The sequence below is a fragment of the Chelonoidis abingdonii genome, chromosome 2 (genome assembly GCF_003597395.2).
Source record: "Chelonoidis abingdonii isolate Lonesome George chromosome 2, CheloAbing_2.0, whole genome shotgun sequence".
NCBI classification, from domain to species: Eukaryota; Metazoa; Chordata; order Testudines; family Testudinidae; genus Chelonoidis; species Chelonoidis abingdonii.
This window is the reverse complement of record NC_133770.1, coordinates 10339712-10357077: the sequence shown is the minus strand read 5'-3', so window position 1 is coordinate 10357077 and position 17366 is coordinate 10339712. Positions and strand designations below refer to the sequence as shown.

Genomic DNA, 17366 nt, shown 5'->3' with positions numbered 1-17366 from the left:
TGCCTAGGGAGGTTGGGGAATCTCTCCATCATTGGAGATTTTTAAGAGCAGGTTAGACAGACACCTGTCAGGGATGGTCTAGATAATATTCACTTTTGCCATGAGTGCAGGAGGCTGAACTGGACAAGATGACCTCTCAAGGTCCCTTCCAGTCCTACAATCCTATGATTCTTTGTAGGCTGGAGCAGGCGAAAGCTGCTCTGATCAAAACGGAGCATTGCAGACTGGGCCCCTCTACACTATGTGAAAAATTCAGCTGGCATCATACCACATTACAGAATTCCTTGCTCCATGTTTGGCTTGACTGCCACAATTTAACCCTCCCAATACATATTGTATTCAAGCAGGGATTTGTAGACAGCAAACTATCAGCCATGAAAAATGCCAATAGTACGAGGAACAAAGGTATCTATACAGAAGACAAAATTAAGCCAATTCCCTGGGTATTATGCTATTCTAATGTAAACTGTCTGCTATCCCTAATAAACATCCAGATGAGCTGAATACCAGCAGTTCCATCACTACCTCGCTAAAGGGGGACATCGATGCAGTAATCAAACCAAAGCACTTCAAGAAAAGCCAGATTACTGCACCTCAGCTGGTGAGATCCCAATTTCCCCCCCAACGCTTGTTAATGCAGCATAATCCGACACCACCAGTCAATGTGTCTCATCAATGCTAATAGCAGGTACCATTGCCTGGCTCAAATCTAATAGCCAGAGAGTTGCTGCTAGCAACAATACAGTATTTATTAGTATATCAATGCACTGAGAAACATGCCATACTGCCTTGTCAGCGGCACCTAGTGACAGAGAGGCAAATGGGCCAGTAGCTAAGGATCAGCTGCCATTTTTCTCCTCCATTATTTTCACACAATAAAAGCAATAATTCATCTGTCTAAGCACAGCTGAGATACCCCCCGCCCCCACCATAGAGACCATCAGGATAGTCTAGGTGTACTTGGTCCTGCCTCAGCGCAGGGGGCTGGCCTTGCTGAATTCCACATCCCTTCCAGTCCTACATATCTAGGACTGTATAGTATGTGAACACTTCACACTCTAATACGTTTATCCTCAACACCCATGCGCAGTAGGGAAGTGCGGTCATCCCTATTATGCAGATGGGGAACTACAGCACAGAAGGGCTAAGTGACTTGCCAACAGTCACATAGGAAGTCTGTGGCAGGGCAACGACTCAAATCCAGGTCTCCCAAGCTATTGCTCTGCTCTAGCCATTGGGCCATCCTGCCTCTTGCCCATGGGGACAGAATCTTTTCCTTCTCGGTCACCAGTTAAACTGATGTCTTTGCTGACTTGGATTGGAAATCACTAGTGTCAGCTCTCTTTGGTGAACTCCATGCAGTGATGGGTGAGGGGCTCAAGTCTGGATCCTAGAGAGCAGGGGTCCAGCATCACAACTAACACCCTTATTGGCAATCTCAAGGTCAAAGACTGAATGGGCACAAGGACAAAATGGCCCACTCACTTGGATACTCTCAGAACTGAGGCTCATTGACAGGGCAGCATGGGGAAGCCTGCACTGCTACCACCTGGGTTTTACTTATTCTGTGGGTACAGGAATTTGGCCTCCAGGCCTTTCATCAGATACATTGCTCACTATGACCCTGCTCCAGCACCATTAAAGTCAATGGGCATTAGAGCAAGCCCTGCACTTAGTTAGCTCGAGTTACATAGTCCACCTTTGGTCAGGACAACATTGTCTATTCCCGCCTTGAGGAATGCTTGAAATGAAGAAGGAGGGAGCTAGCCCAATAAATGATTTGCAGTTCAAATGAGTGACGTACAACTAATTAAAGTAGAGATTTACCTGAAGTCGGTGATAGGCCTGGCCTACACATATTTTTGGTCCTGGTACAATGCTGTTGATTAGGGCTGTGATTTTTTTTTTTTTAAACTGTTGTAGTTATAGTGGTTCATTTCTTCATGTGGACACAGTTATACGCATGTCCTACTATTAGAAGTGTGTGTGGAGGGGGTTACAAAGAGATGATTGCCAGCAACAGAGATCCCTGGATCAATCATGCTGAAGAAGAGTCAAGTAGTCTCATGGTCAAGTCATTGGTTTGATCTAATATGAAAACTTTGAAGGATTGCACAGGGGGAGGACTGAGCTTGGAGGCTGCAATGATGGACTCCGGTAAATGGGACCAGTCTGTTTCTTTCATCTAATCTACTCATAGGGCTCCAATCACTGTAATATCTGAGCACCTCGGTCTTCAAGGGAGTCATCCCTACAACACCGCTGTTAGGAAGGGTAGTGCCCCATTTTACAGATTATGCCGATTTTACAGGCAGAGAAACTAAGTGATCTGCCCATGGTCACATAGGAGGTTGGTGGTAAAGCAGAAACTGAACCTATGGCTCCCCCAGCCCAGTGCTGTAACCTTCCTCTATTTAAATCCTCAGCTGGTGAGCAGACCCCAGCATAGCAACAGAAGATCCCTCTCTCCAATAAGGGAGAGGGGCAGCCTATTTAAAGCCAGGTATTACTGGACATAGCCTACCAAACCAACCAAAGATCCTCATCTGGGAAGCAGTGGGAGGGACCAGATAGAGACGGACAGCTCTGGAAATTGAAGTCCTCTGTTTAGAGGGAGAACAGGAAGGGTACAGGCAGTGGCAATGCACACTCTGTCTCATCCACATGCCTCAACCCTGATCTGGAACAGATAGCAGGTCAGCTCTCATGTACCTCCAGTCCTTGGCCTGTCTGCTGAGACTGCCAACAAAGACGTCAATTAGTACCCGTAGCTTTGAAGGACCCTTGTGTGAGCCCTGTGCACAAGAACTCAGCCAGCCAGCCATAGTAGTATCTTTCCTATGGTTCTTTTAAAAGCTAAAGTTGTTCCTCCTGTGAAATATATTTAGGTCCCTACCCGGAAACCACCACACACAGCCTTTTAGATTTTCTCACATGGTACTTTCCAACTGCAGACAGCAAGAGATAAAAATCATCCTCTGTCATTCTGTCACGCACATACTAAATTCTCACACACAGCATGTCAAAAAATAGCCTGGTTATACTTGTTTCAGAGTGGTAGCCGTGTTAGTCTGTATCAGCAAAAACAACAAGGAGTCCTTGTGGCACGTTAGAGACTAACAAATTTATTTGGGCATAGGCTTTAATTCGCAAACTGGACACCATCAAATTAGGCCTAAATAACGACTGGGCGTGGATGGGTCACTACAAAAAGTAATTTTTCCTTTGCTGATACTCACACCTTGTCAACTGTTGGAAATGGGCAATGTCCACCTTGATTGAATTGGCCTCATTAGCACTGACCCCCCACGCAGTAAGGCAACTCCCATCTTTTCATGTGCTGTAATATTTACACTGATTACTGCATTTTTCATTCTATGCATCTGACGAAGTGGGTTTTAGCCCACGAAAGCTTATGCCCAAATAAATTTGTTAGTCTCTAAGGTGCCACAAGGACTCCTCACGTATTATACGGTTTTTGTGCTACTGGGGCACAGTTGCACTGAACAGGTTATAATTGTATTCAAACATAGAAGTTCCTGGCTCTGGCTTTGACCAACTGGGTGACCTTCAGCACAGCACTGGTCCGTGCCTCAGTTTCCCCCTCTGTAAAATGGAGGTAATGATACTGACCTTTGTAAAACACTTTGAGATCTACTGATGAAAAGCATTAGGCATTATTACATTTCTGTGGTACAGTTACTGATCTTTTACTGGTACATTTAATCCATGTGATTTCTAGCACCAGTGTATACACTATTGTGCTCTGTTCCTCTGATGTAAATCCAGACTTCTATTGCCCTCTGTGGAGCTACTCTGGATTTGCACCAGCATACATGAGAGCAGAATCTAGTGACCCCATACCTTTGGGTCACGTGGTGGCACTGATTTCCAAGGATAACGCCCCACAGAAATGAAGGAGGAGCTGTGCTGAAAAGCCCTAGATTTGTGCAATGCAGGGATGCAGTCCCATCCTGTTTTACCGGATGAAACTAAAAATGGTAGAGAGAGGCCTGGAATAAACTTCAGGAGAGAGAGAGAGAGTGTCCAAGGAAGGAGAGAAGAGGTATGTTTTCAGATGCAATTTGAGAGCAGGTGGAGAGCTGATGAGACAGATTCAGGCTTCGCCAGAAAGAAGGAGAGCAGCAGAGGAGAAGGCTCCCACACCAGCACTGGCAAAATTGTGGAGAAGAGCAAACAGATGCCAGTGGGGAGCTACTTTCTTCTCCATGGCCCTGATCCTGCAAAGACTTACACACCTGCTTAACTTGATGCATGGGAGTGGACCTAGGTACTGATGCAACGAGTAGTCTGAGTTAAGTATGTTCATATGTCTCTGCAGGATAAGACTCCATATAAATGCCATTGGCTCTCTGGGATGAATCACACAGAGCAATAACATCACCCATAGCAAATTCATTAGAAAGACATTCCACATGGGGCAGTTACTTACTCCGTAGCTGTACGGCAGCAGACTAGGTAGATAGCTGAGCACAAAAACAGCAATGCTAGGAGAAGCATACATCGCCGGCACACTGCCAGGTGAGGACAGGATGAGCTGAATCCTATCAAGATGCTCCGGTTGTGCACCCTGACTCTTCTGTTTCCCTAAGATGCTCAGATCCCCATTTGCTAAACAGACAGGCTCTTGCAATAAAGGAGAAAAGATTGTCGCTTTGAAGGCTTAAAAACCCACATCCACTAAAAGCCCATTTGAGGAGAACGTGAGGTCACTAACCTCAGCTGGTGAGGATGTGAGCTACAGGCTGGCTTCCAAAGCTAGGGTATTTTACCTGTAGTTTGCAACAGCTGTAATTGTTGGGTTATCTGCTTGTGGGTTTTGTGCTTGATTTTTTTAAATATCATTTTGGGCCTGTGACAAGTCCTCTGCCCACCCCCCTTCCTGGGGCCTACTGGCTGCCCCAATAAAGCTCAGAGAGGCTTCTAGTTATGCAGCACCCATGGCTTTATTCACACAAGGTTCTGCCACCACCAGTGTTATGCTACATACAGAGCTTGCAGGTCTGATAATCTCCTCTCCTAAACAAAGTCTGCTCTCAGCCTGGAGACTAATCTTCCCCTGCCCATTCCCGCTTCTTCTGGGGGCCACCCAGCCTTTCTAGCCCTTGAATCCTCAGGGCTACAGGTGAAGCCAGTTCTACAGGCCAGGCACCAGCCTTCTCCCCAGCCTCAATCTATTTCCTCTGATTGGGGCTGGCTGAGCAGGGGCTAATTAGGTGCCTTTGCACCAGCACCCTGCTTCAGGGACTCATTCACAGCCCATCATAGACAATAGGAGTCTGTTAACTTCATTGGGCCAGACACTTTGTGCTCAGAAAAGGTGACAGCTCTGAGGAATGAAGTCCTCCATTTAGCCACAGAACAAGTACAACATGGACAGCAGGACTGCAGTCATTGCCTGTGAAGGAGTATGGCTCAGGATGAGTGTCATAAATGAAGGGGGGATGGGGTGGTAGCTCCCTTTGATGGACACCCAGCCAGCCAATTAGCTATAAAATCCCTCTTGGTGGCTGTTCTCTGCTTGCTTTACCTATGAAGGGTAAAAAAAGTCCCCCAGGTAAAGGAAAGGGAGTGGATGCCTGACCAAAAGAGCCAATGGGAAGGCCAGACCTTTTTTAAATGGGGTGGGGGCTTTCTCTTTATCTCTGTTGTTTTTGTTCTCCGGGAAAGAGGGAAACAGGAAGCAGTTATGCTATGAGAAGCTTTAAGCCGAGTATGATCATACCTAGAACTATTTATTTGGAACCCCCAGATGTGTAAGTAGATCAGGAATGTTTAGAAAGACATGATTAGGTTTATTTCTTATGGCTAGTGGACTCCTCTGTGCTAACCCCAGATGCTTATAACCTTTAGCTGAACTCCCAAGAAAGCTATTTTGGGTGCTTAATTTTTGGAATTGCTCTTTTAAAATCTGGCAAAAGCCTAAGTTCCAGATGTATTTTCTTTCTTTTTGTTTTTAATAAATTTTACCTTTTTTAAGAACCGGATTGGATTTTTGATGTCCTAAGAGGTTTGTGCACCTGATGTTTAATTAGCTGGGGGCAACAGCTAATTTCCTTTTTCTTTCTCAGCTCTTCCCTGGAGCGGGGTGAAAGGGCTTGAGGGTACCCCACAGGGAGGAATTCCAAAATGCGCCTCCCTGGGTTCCAAAGAGTTTGCATTTAGGTGGTGTCAGCATCTACCCATCCAAGGTCAGAGAGAAGCTGTAACCTTGGGAGTTTAATACCAGCCTGGAGTGGCCAGTATCAAGTTTTAGAATCCTTGCGGCCCCCACCTTCTGCACTTGAAGTGTCAGAGTGGGGAATCAGCCTTGACAATGAGAAAACTGTTCAATTCATGGCCTTTCAGCTAGATTAGGTACTTATATGACCCCTGTCACCACAGTAGCGATCACCTCAAATTGTAATGAATTTATCCTCACAACGCCCCTGTGAGGCAGGAAAATACCATCAGCCCCTTTTCACAGATGAGGAACAGAGTCAGAAAGAAGCCTAGATTGTTACCCAAAGTCACACAGGGTGTCTGTGGAAAACTAGGGACTTGAATCTGGGTCTTCCCAAGTCTAGGGTAATGCCCTAACGATTGGATAATCCTTCCTCTCTGCTGTGACTGCCAGCACAGAAGCCAATTACTCTCACTAGAAAATGACCCAGGACAAAAGAACTGAGTGGGTCTCAGTCCAGCACTGATGACATCATAGACTAGAGGTGGGCAAACTTTTTGGCCCGAGGGCCACATCTGGGTGGGAAAATTATATACAGGGCTATGAATGTAGGGCTGGAGTAGAGGTTGGGGTGCGGGAGGGAGTGCAGGGTGTAGGAGGGGGTGCTCTGTGCAGGAGCGGCCTCAGGGCAGGGGATTAGGGTGCAAGAGGGGGCTCAGGGCAGTGGGTTGGGGTGAAGCAGGGGATTAGGGGGCTCAGGGCAGGGTGTTGGAATTATGGGTGCAGGAGGGATTTCGGGCGCAGGCTCTGGCCCGGCGCCGCTTACCTCGAGTGGCTCTGGGTGGCAGCAGCATGCAGTGGGGCTAAGGCAGGCTCCCTGCATACCCTGACTTCGCGCCGCCCCCGAAAGTGGCCAGCATGTCCGGCAGTGGCTCCTGGGGGTGGGGTGGGGCAGCGCCTGTGGGTACCACCCCCAGAGCTCCCATTGGCTGTGGTTCCCCATTCCTAGCCAATGGGAGCTGCAGGGGGCGGTGCCTGCAGGCAAGGGCAGCACATGGAGCCCTCTCTCTTCCCTCCCACAGGGACTGCATGGACCTGGTGCTGGCCACTTCTGGGAGTGGCGTGGGGCCAGGGCAGGCAGGGACCCTGCCTTGGCCCCACTGCACCACAGGGCTGGCAATCCCACGGGCTGGAATGAAAGGTCTGATGGGATGGATCTGCCCCATGGGCCATAGTTTTCCCTCTCCTGTCATAGACGGTAACAACTGTCAGTCCCGCCCACCTCACTTGGGCTGGAATGTGTTACCTAGTGGCAAGAGAATCCATAACCCAAACCAACCACGAGCCATCCAGTTCCCTGTTTATTCCCATGTACTGCGAATAAGAGGCTGATCCTGAAAGATGTTGAGAACCAGCAACTCCCACAGACTGAACCTACCTCCCCGAGCAGACCCGTGGCTAATAACAGAACATAGAAGAGTACATCTGACATTCGTCTCCTGTTCGAGAGAGACGAGATGGGGCATTTCCTGGGGATGAGTGATCAGCTGGGAAGTGCAGCTGCAGGCCCATTAGCCTCTGTCCCATCTGTAATCCAGAGGAAATGCCCTATTCGTAGGTCACTGAGTCTATTCCAAGCTGTATAAGCTCACAGGCACATTTGTTTTTTTCCCCTCAAGGTTACTACAGTTTCACTTAGTACATACAGGGCGTCCCAAGGCAACGAATGCCATGTAGATTAGCCAGGTGGTTAGATACCAGGGTGATGGGCACAGTATACGAACCTGAATATCTCTCAGCATCTTCTAGCAAGGCCCTGATTTGGCAATTGATTCTACCTGGTTGGACCCCTGTGGCTGTGCAGAGCTCAATGCGGATAACAAGGGTCCAATCACAGGATCAGGGCCTAGAATTTTATCATCCACGCAGAAGATTGTTAGAATATAGATATGCAGGCCTGCCTGTAAAGGCCTGTACTTTAAGAAATTAGGTGTATTTTTATCACTTAGGCCTTGGCTACACTAGCGCTTTACAGCGCTGCAACTTTCTCGCTCAGGGGTGTGAAAAAAACACCCCCCAGAGCACTGCAAGATACAGCACTGTAAAGCGCTGGGAGCGCGGCTCCCAGTGCTGCAAGCTAATCCCCATGAGGAGGTGGAGTACGTGCAGCTGGCACTGCGACCACACTCACACTTCAAAGCGCTACCACAGCAGCGCTCCCACGGCAGCGCTTTGAAGTTTCGAGTGTAGCCATACCCTTAGATAGTTACAGGGGTGTAAAAACAAAGAATCAAAATCACAGTCCACCTGCGTATGGGCCTTCTCTCACTAGGATAGTCTGCGGCCTTGTTCTTAGGCTTTGGCTAAGCAGCAGGAGCAGCCGTAAGCTGGGAAGCGAACCGTCACATCCTCACATTCCAAACCAGTCACACTGAAATAAGGTGCTATTGGGCTGGTAGGAATACAATCCTGTCCTGAGAGTGCCCATCACCACCAGATAAAGAAACAGATCTTAAGATGGTTAAAGAAAACATAGTTTGACAGCATCCTCTCTGGCAAGAAATCACTTATCAACAGTTGTGGTTGTGAAACCCCCATTTCTGTATTGCTTTATCTCTATGGCCCTCACTTTTCTACTGTTAATCTGTCTGGTTCTCTAACTGTTTCTGTCTGCTGTATAATTAATTTTGCTAGGTGTAAGTTAATTAGGGTAGTGGAATATAATTGGTTAGAGAATTATGTTACAATATATTAGGATTGGTTAGTTAAATTTCAATAAAATGATTGGTTAAGATATAGCTGAGAATATTGCTATATAAACTGGGATCAAACGGGAAGTGCGGGGAAGGGAAATTGGAATCATGCTTGCTAATGGGGGGGAACAGGAACAGGGAACAGGGAATAGGGAACAGGAACACAGGCAAGGCTCTGCATGTCAGAGCTGGGAAGGGGGATACAGGGTAAACATTCTGCGGCATCAGAGCTGGGAAGGGAACACTGGGGAACAGGCTCTTATCAGCGTATATAGAGATAAACCGGAAGATGCTTGTTTGGAAACTAACCCCAATAAACATCACACAGTCTGCACTTCAGACGTCTGGTCTTTTGCTGCTTGCTGTCTCCACGACAAGAATCGGGGCGTGGGAGGGTGGAGGGAAAGCCCTCTAACAAAGATAACAACCCAGGTTACTAGCAGTAAATCTACAGAAACCGTTCTATGTTGTTCCTCTGGGCCAATAAGGAAAGATAATTCCAGCCCACTGTGGCTCTCCATCACTAGGATATACTCACGAGAATGTAAGGATTTAGCTCCTTGGTGTTGTAGTTTAGTAGTGCTTACACAGCCATGGTACAAGTCCATTTGTCTGTCTTCTGCTAGTCCGTGTTTTGTTCCTGTTTTTAAATGATGGAAATATTTCTCTTGTTGCTCCATAGCCTAAATCCAGGTTTTTTCCACCTACCAACACTAAATGCCTTTAAGTTCTGCTGCACTGTGCATAAACTTTAAGCTACAGTCAAATCAATACTACGTTTTGGGGATCTGATTCTCTTTCCTTGACACTGACTTTACATCAGTGTAAAGCTACTGGAATTGAGTAGAGTTACTCCAGATTTACACCCCTGTGAGATCAGAATCAGACCCTTGTGGTCACGCTCATGTTTCCTTTATAGAATCCTTCGGTATGTTGCTGCTTCTGAAGTTCATCTCATCCGGCACATGGCAGGGAAAATCCCACGGGTAAAATACTATCATCACTAGAGCTAAGCAAGTAGAAAATCCATGCAGAGGCTGAGGAAATATGACCGGATCAATACCCCCCAAGCCCTAGAATGTGAGGATTACTGTATTTCAAAATAACTATTCGGACAGATCAGACACTGGAACTATTCTGATCTATGCAAGCCAGTGACCTGGTGCACAAGCTTGAAATGCCATAAGACATGTTAGCTAGTGGTGAGCCAGCTTCCAAGGATTCAAAGGTGCTGACTGACTTTGAGAAACAACCAGTAATTCAAAGGCTGATCTGAAACATATGAACTTGTTGGGGCAGTGGAATTGAGCTGGAAGTCTTGGATGTCACTAGAAGTGGACCTGAGCTCCAAACCTGGATTCCTATCCAGATTGCAACTTCTCACATAAGGCATCTCTTCAGAACCAGTTCTGGCTGTCTGATTTCCTGTAGTTTTCACTTCTGATTGTGTCCTGTTGGAAGCAAGGAGCTAGTCAGTATGAATAAGGGTGGCAGAACAAGCCCCCACAAGGTTAAAGGCATACCTCATCAGAGGTCCCAGTTATACCTTATGATGTACGGTTATGTGTACTATCTCTTACAACACAGCAGGCCCCCCAAGGCTAGGAAGGGCTCTAAGCAGAAACCATGTAGGATATTGCTAACCTTAGAGCTGGAGGTGTGATTTCCAGCTCTAGGAGACATACTTGCACTAGCTTTGACCAATCTAGTGTGCTAAAAATAGAGAGTGTCGCCACGATGGGAGAGACTGGCTGCCCCAAGAACATACCTAGGTCTCAGATGGGATTGCAGTCAGGGTGGCTAATACCTGCCACCATTCACACTGTCGTGCAACACTAGCTTGATCAGAGCTAGCACGGTACGTCTACTTGACCTGGAAATTAGACCCCCAGCTCCAGTGTAGACATACCCATAGCAAAGCAAAGAGGATAGCTTTACAGAATATAGCGTTTTCCTTATTCAGTAGGAAATAAATTCTTTACCATTTTCACAGAACCAGGTGCCATCTGTTAGCAGTTTCCTTAAAGAGTTGACATTAAAAAAACTTCTGTAAAATTCTCTAAATATCCTGTAAAAACCTATCAGGGAAGGAAACATTTATGTAGGTATGAATTTAGTGCTCATTAAAGTTGCTGGATTGACAGCCAGAGAGACTGAACCGTCAGGTGCTCTCCACATTGCCCTGTCAATATGGCTCATTTCCAACCTGGAGAGACCCCCTCCTGAGGTTAGCATCTCCACAGCCCATTCAGTCCTTGACTCAACGCTGAGTCTGGAGTTGTGATGGTGTTCTGGTGACCTTGATATTTGCCACCAAATTCCTTCCCCTACAGGGCACCAGAAAGCTGCCAAATAGTAACTACAACTGCAGGTAAGCTGGATTTGAATTGATAATACAGAGTTGAATGGCTCTGGAGGGCATTAACAATCCTCTGAGCCATCTGGTCTCCTTTTGAACCTCGCTGAGAAAATTGGACAGAAAGTCTCACAAGAGCAGGCTTCCTTGCAGTATCTTATCTTCAGGTAGGGCAGCGCTATTATCTGCATTTTACAAATGGGCAACTGAGGTGCAGAAGGACTAAGTGACTTGTAGAGATCACACAGGAAATGTGGGGTGGAAGAGGGAATGGAACCTGCATCTCCAAAATCCTAGACAAGGTCCCTAACCCCTGGGCCATGCTTCCTCCGTTTGCCAGCCCCCTGTGCTTTGGTGCCATCAGCAACCTACATCCTAGCTGAATGTATACCTAGACAAATACAGTGACTGGTTACAACCACTGAGTCTATGCAGCATCCAAAACAGGCAAAATGATAGCAGCCAGGGGTCTATGCCTGTGCAGCTAAGGCAGGGGTTCTCAAACTGGGGGTTGAGACCCCTCAGGGGGTCATGAGGTTATTACATGGGGGGGTCACAAGCTGTCAGGCTCTACCCCAAATCCTGCCTTGCCTCCAGTTTTTATAATGGTGTTAAATATATAAAAACGTGTTTTTAATGTATAAGGGTGGGGGGTTGCACGCAGAGGCTTGCTGTGTGAAGGGGTCCCCAGTACAAAATTCTGAGAACCCCTGAGCTAAGGACTTATGAGAGTGGGGGAACTGCCACTCATTTCCTAAGTTCATTTTTCACCTGTTGCAATAGAACATTTTCACAGACTGCACTTACTCTACCACTGGGGCACCATGCAATTTGCTGAGTTGAGACGCGAGTAGAAATCCCCTTTGGGGACACAGACCCAGGTGGAAATAGTGCCAATGGATTCATCTTAGTTCCCAGATTGTAGCTTGCCACGGAGTGACTCACTTATCAGCATGTTCTATTGAACGTTTTTTCCTAGGAGTTAACCCAGAACGTAAATAAATAAATAAACAAACAAACCAAGGGAGAAGACACAATGAAATACCTAGAAGCGTCTTAATAAATGCTTTCAAAATGGCTTTCCCCATCTCATAAGAAACTAGAATGCCTCAACCTTCCTTCTAAGCATGAAACACCACCTTGCAGCAATCAGTCCATACGGTCACGACAATCATTCACTCATTCTTCCTCTTTCCAAGCCCTGGCAGGGGGCCTGCCTATCTATAATCGTTATGACTCAGTGAGATTTCTGGCTTCACAGCTGCCCACTATAACCCTGTAATTATCTCCCCTGTACACGGCTTGTTGCTGAATTGCTCCACTGCTGTTTTGAGACATGACACCCTAATAAATTTATCTGGCCTGGAAGTGCCAACTCAATGTTTTTTATCACTATGCTGTAGCAATAACAGAAAGGGAAAATGTCACTCCTATGTTTACTTGGAGTGGAAATGACTAGGCATGATGCATTTCAGACAAAGGGAAACCATGGACTTCTGCCTTTTGGCTGGTTTTGGCCAAAAAAAGATGCAGTGGCACTTTTAAATTTTCATCCTAAGTACAAATGCACTCGCTGTTTTGAAACACACGGGAGGCAATCCTGATCAGAGAGGTCCCTTCGGACCTTAGAATCAGACACCTGTGGGAGCTTTTCCATTGACTTTAATGGACATTAGATCAGGCCCTCAGAGAGCAGCTGTGACCCACTGGTGACTGTCTGTTACAAGTCCTCCTCTATGCCCAATCCACAGAGGCTTTGGGAGTTATAGCGCCAGCTGTTTAGCTTGGTCTGCTCAAGCTCTTAGATATGGAGGTGCCTGACTCAATCCCTAGCACCAGCCAAGATGGCAGCCACTGCAGTCATACTTTGGTGTCAGGGGCTTTTACTCCTGACTAAGAGGCAAACGAAACAAGTCAAGTCTCTGGTGTGTTGTGCACCCTCTTACATGCTGCATGTGAGAGCACAAAATGTCACTCACCAGCAGGCTCCCAGAAATGTGGGGGTGAGATGAAAAGAAAAATAACACACCTATGTACACCACAGTCACAAGAGAAGCTATGGACTTCAGCAGAAAGGATACAATAGTTGTACTATAATGAGCCAGCCAGCGTGTATTTGTCCTACTGCCAGTTGCTGGACTGAATCATTGCTGCTTATCATTTGTATTATCGTTGTTCCTTGGAGCCCCAGTTGTGCTAGGCACTGTACAAAGAGACGGGACAAAAGGACAGTCCCTGTCCCCAAACAACTTACAAAACTAAGGGTATGTCTACACTACCCACCATCGACCCAGCAGGGACTGATTTCTCGTGTCTAGTCTAGATGTGATAAATGGACCCCCGAGTGCTCCCCCATCGACTCCTGCACTCCAGCGCCACAAGAGGCACAGGCAGAGTCAATGGCGGAGCATCAGCAATCAACTCACCATGGTGAAGACACCATGGTAAATTGATCTAAGTACGTCGACTTCAGCTACGTTATTCACGTAGCTAAAGTTGCATAACTTAGATCAATCCTTTCCCCCGCCACCCCCCGAGTGTTGACCAGGGCTAAGTTATATATCCCAGGTAAGGGTGGTCAAACATTTGTCAAAGTTTCTGGATAGTTTTGCATTCTGTTCAGAGTTCTCCAGTTTTTCAGTGAAACAACTAAAAAAAAAAAATGTGCTTCAAACTCATTCCCTCCCCGCCTCCTGTCCCCTTTTTGCCACTGAAACTTTTCTTCAAACTTTTAGAAAAAAAGATTCCTACTTTTTTCCAAACCAGCCCTACTTATAAGCTCTATATCACTACCAACTAGCCGTATTCTCAGTCCTTACCCATCCTTTTCCCTCATCATACAGATAAACAGTCCTTACACACTTTCCCTGCAAAGGGAGGCAGCTGTCTATCCACGTGTTTCTATGGCCATCACTGGACTATATGAGCACCCCCTTCTTTAATTCCCATTCTTAGATGGAGCAAGTCTAGGTGCAAGAAAGGGGGAACTTCAGTACAAGGACGTCATTTGGACCAAGACACCAGTGACTCTTGGGAAGAGTATCAGGCCTTTTAATGACCACAGGTGGCCAAGAATTTCATTTTACTTCTCCAGACTCCTTCGTACCACTCTGCGGATATTGCTACAACACTGACTCAGAGAATAGGATCTGAACTGTTTGGTATCAGACTTAGGGTACGTCTACACTGCAATCGGAAGTGAGACTGCAGCACCTATCCAAGCTAGCTTTGATCTAGTTAGCTTGAATAGCAGTAGCATGCCAGGCAGACTTGTGTACCAGTGACAATTTAGCCGCACAAGCTGTTATTTGTGGTGGCTAGATCAAAGCTAGCTCAGGAATGTGTACCAGTGCTGCAGTCACGGCTGATCACTTCGGGTCAGTTAACAGACAACTCCGGATGCTTCAACAAACCAAGATTTATTACAGCCTCTCCAATCACAATGCACACACCACCCCCGCATCCAGACAGCTGCACTTGCTGGTATAAGGCCCTTTCAAGACACGGTGCACTACAGTTTGGCCGTGAGAGGGGAGGGGGGAAGTACATCAGCTTCCAGTTATTGCTGAAATAAAAGGTCTAACATATCTCGTTACAACCCCCTTGCACAGTCTTAGTGGTTTGGGGGGTATCTTCTACCTTCTATCAGTGTTGAAGAAGCCCAAGAACAGCGTGGTTCAAAATGGAGCCTCTGTGTTTCTCATGACAAGCAGACAGACACAACGGAAGGGGCTCAGTTATTCAACACGGAGCCCTCACTGAAGCAGGTTAAAAACCACCCAAAGAACACAGGCAATTCAAGGCGTCAGATGACATGAAAGCTGGGACCTTATCTGGTTCTGGAGACTGGACTCCAACACTGGTTTTTCTCCCATCATTCCTCCTCAGACAGAGGCTTTTATTTCTCCCTACTCTGTGTGAATTCCCCCCCACTCGGTCTGTTAGCGGTGCTCTGATCTCTTTCTGGGATTCAAGTCTCACCGTCGAATGCTAAGGCACTTCACATTTGCACAGCACAGCTTGGAAAGCCTTCCAGGCAGCCACCAGGGGCTCCTGAAAAACAGCATCCTTCACAAGCTGGGAGGAGTTTTTATTCCCTTACCTAGCAAGCTCTTATTAAAAAGAGGGCAGAAGCCACAGAAATAGCACATTGACAGCTAGGAGACAGTGAAACGCACCTAGAAGCTGGTGAAGCTGCAGTCCCATAAGAGAGGCCTGTTTCTTTCTCAAACTCTAACAGCTCTCCCCAAGTTTGGGGCAGCTCTTAGAGTCAAGACAAACCTTTCAAAGACTCAAGTCACTCAGATACTATACTGATGCATGCAGTATAAGAACCTACAGAGAAATAAATGTCATTGTTATGGTCAGAGAAGTTAGATAAAAACCAAACACTCTTGCTGGAAGGTTGCAGTGTAACATGATTTTATTTCTTAGAATTCAGAACACAAGAACCAAAACTGGAGAGAAAGCAGGCTGCTCCCTAAGGGAGAGGAAAACAATTCACCACCCTAGCTCAGTCTGCACATAACCACCCTAAAGTACTGGCTCACATGTTTCCCTATCTTTTTATGTGGGTGCTAAAGCCCCAGAGCAACCACCAAGTCAGCCCCTGGGCAGGAATCTGTTCCTTTGGGTGCATCATCAACAGGCTTATTCAATAACTTCTACTCAGTTGCATTCATGCAAACCCACTAAAAGCAATGGGGCCACACAAAAGCTACTGAGGACCCAAGCTAGCTATCGGAACCTTCAGCACTGATGGGAATGGCACAAGAAGCGACAAACCCAGCTTGACTCTCAGACGGCAGCAGGAGCTTGAAGAACTGGCAGGTAAGAGCGAAGCCCCCTTATTTTCACTTGTGAGACCGAAGCACATTTGCTTGGGTAGTTACAGGAGAGACAACAAACATGGGATGCCACAATACCATTTTCAGAGAGCTGCTTTTCACCAGGCTCTACAGAAAGCTCCTGATGTCTTCTCCTTCCCAGCAGCTAAGCCAAACCATTTCAGTCAAAGAAACAGGGGTGAGCAGAAGGGTCTCTTTCCACACCACTTGTTTGGAACCATTTTACGTCCAGTTAGGGCCTAACCAACAAACCACATCCAACACAGCCTCAAATGTTGGTCGGGGGTTGGCAGTCCGGATCTAGGGTGACCAGACAGCAAATGTGAAAAATCGAGATGGGGGTGGGGGGGTGGGTAATAGGCACCTATATAAGAAAAAGACCCAAAAATAATGACTGTCCCTATAAAATCGGGACATCTGGTCACCCTATCTGGATCAAACGAGTACTTTGAAGCCAGGGCAGAGTAGCTCCAAATGGCGCATCCAGGGGGTAAATACAGGATTTACCTTACTTTCTCTAGCATGTCATCAATATGACATACATTTGCAGAGACTCCTGCACAAATGCTTTTTACCAGGAGTCTTTACACATCAGTCTAACTGTGTTCATTCAGCTAGAAACATTTGGTTCCCAAGATGCTGCTGCCGAGTTGCCTCCTTCTCTTACCTTCGTTTAGTCTTCCTGGTATTATCCTTCCCCCTATGCAAACACCTCCACTTACAATTTTTTTCATCAAATTGCTGGCAAAGACGGCCTTCCCCTCCACCACTGCCCCGGCCATCCTCCTCCCCACATCCCCCTCCCCTTACCTCCCACCATTTATAAATTTACCTGAGTTCAGGAGCCCTCGTTATCATATGCCCCCGGTCATCTACAGGACAATTAGGCCTGCAGCCACTTCATTTTCCCGGCACTAATGACTTATCGTGACATTTTCATAAGAACATAAGAATGGCCGTATCGGGTCAGACCAAAGGTCCATCTAGACCAGTATCTGTCTACCGACAGTGGCCAATGCCAGGTGCCCCAGAGGGAGTGAAGCTAACAGGAATGATCAGGTGATCTCTCTCCTGCCTTCCATCTCCATTCTCTGATGAACAGAGCCTAGGGACACCATTCTTTACCCTTCTTGGCTAATAGCCATTTATGGACTTAGCCACCATGAATTTATCCAGTTTCCTTTTAAACATTGTTATAGTCCCAGCCTTCACAACCTCCTCAGGTA

At 46.8% G+C, this 17366-nt stretch overlaps 1 long non-coding RNA gene across 1 annotated transcript; it reads right to left on the bottom strand.

The window, feature by feature from the left end:
• Positions 1-9508: 9508 nt before the first annotated feature.
• LOC116820208 (uncharacterized) lies at positions 9509-12470 on the bottom strand. Its single transcript, XR_004372585.2, has 3 exons — positions 12433-12470; positions 12101-12268; positions 9509-10388 (listed from the first exon to the last, which is right to left on the bottom strand). It is a non-coding gene; the product is annotated as an uncharacterized LOC116820208 (long non-coding RNA).
• Positions 12471-17366: the final 4896 nt, after the last annotated feature.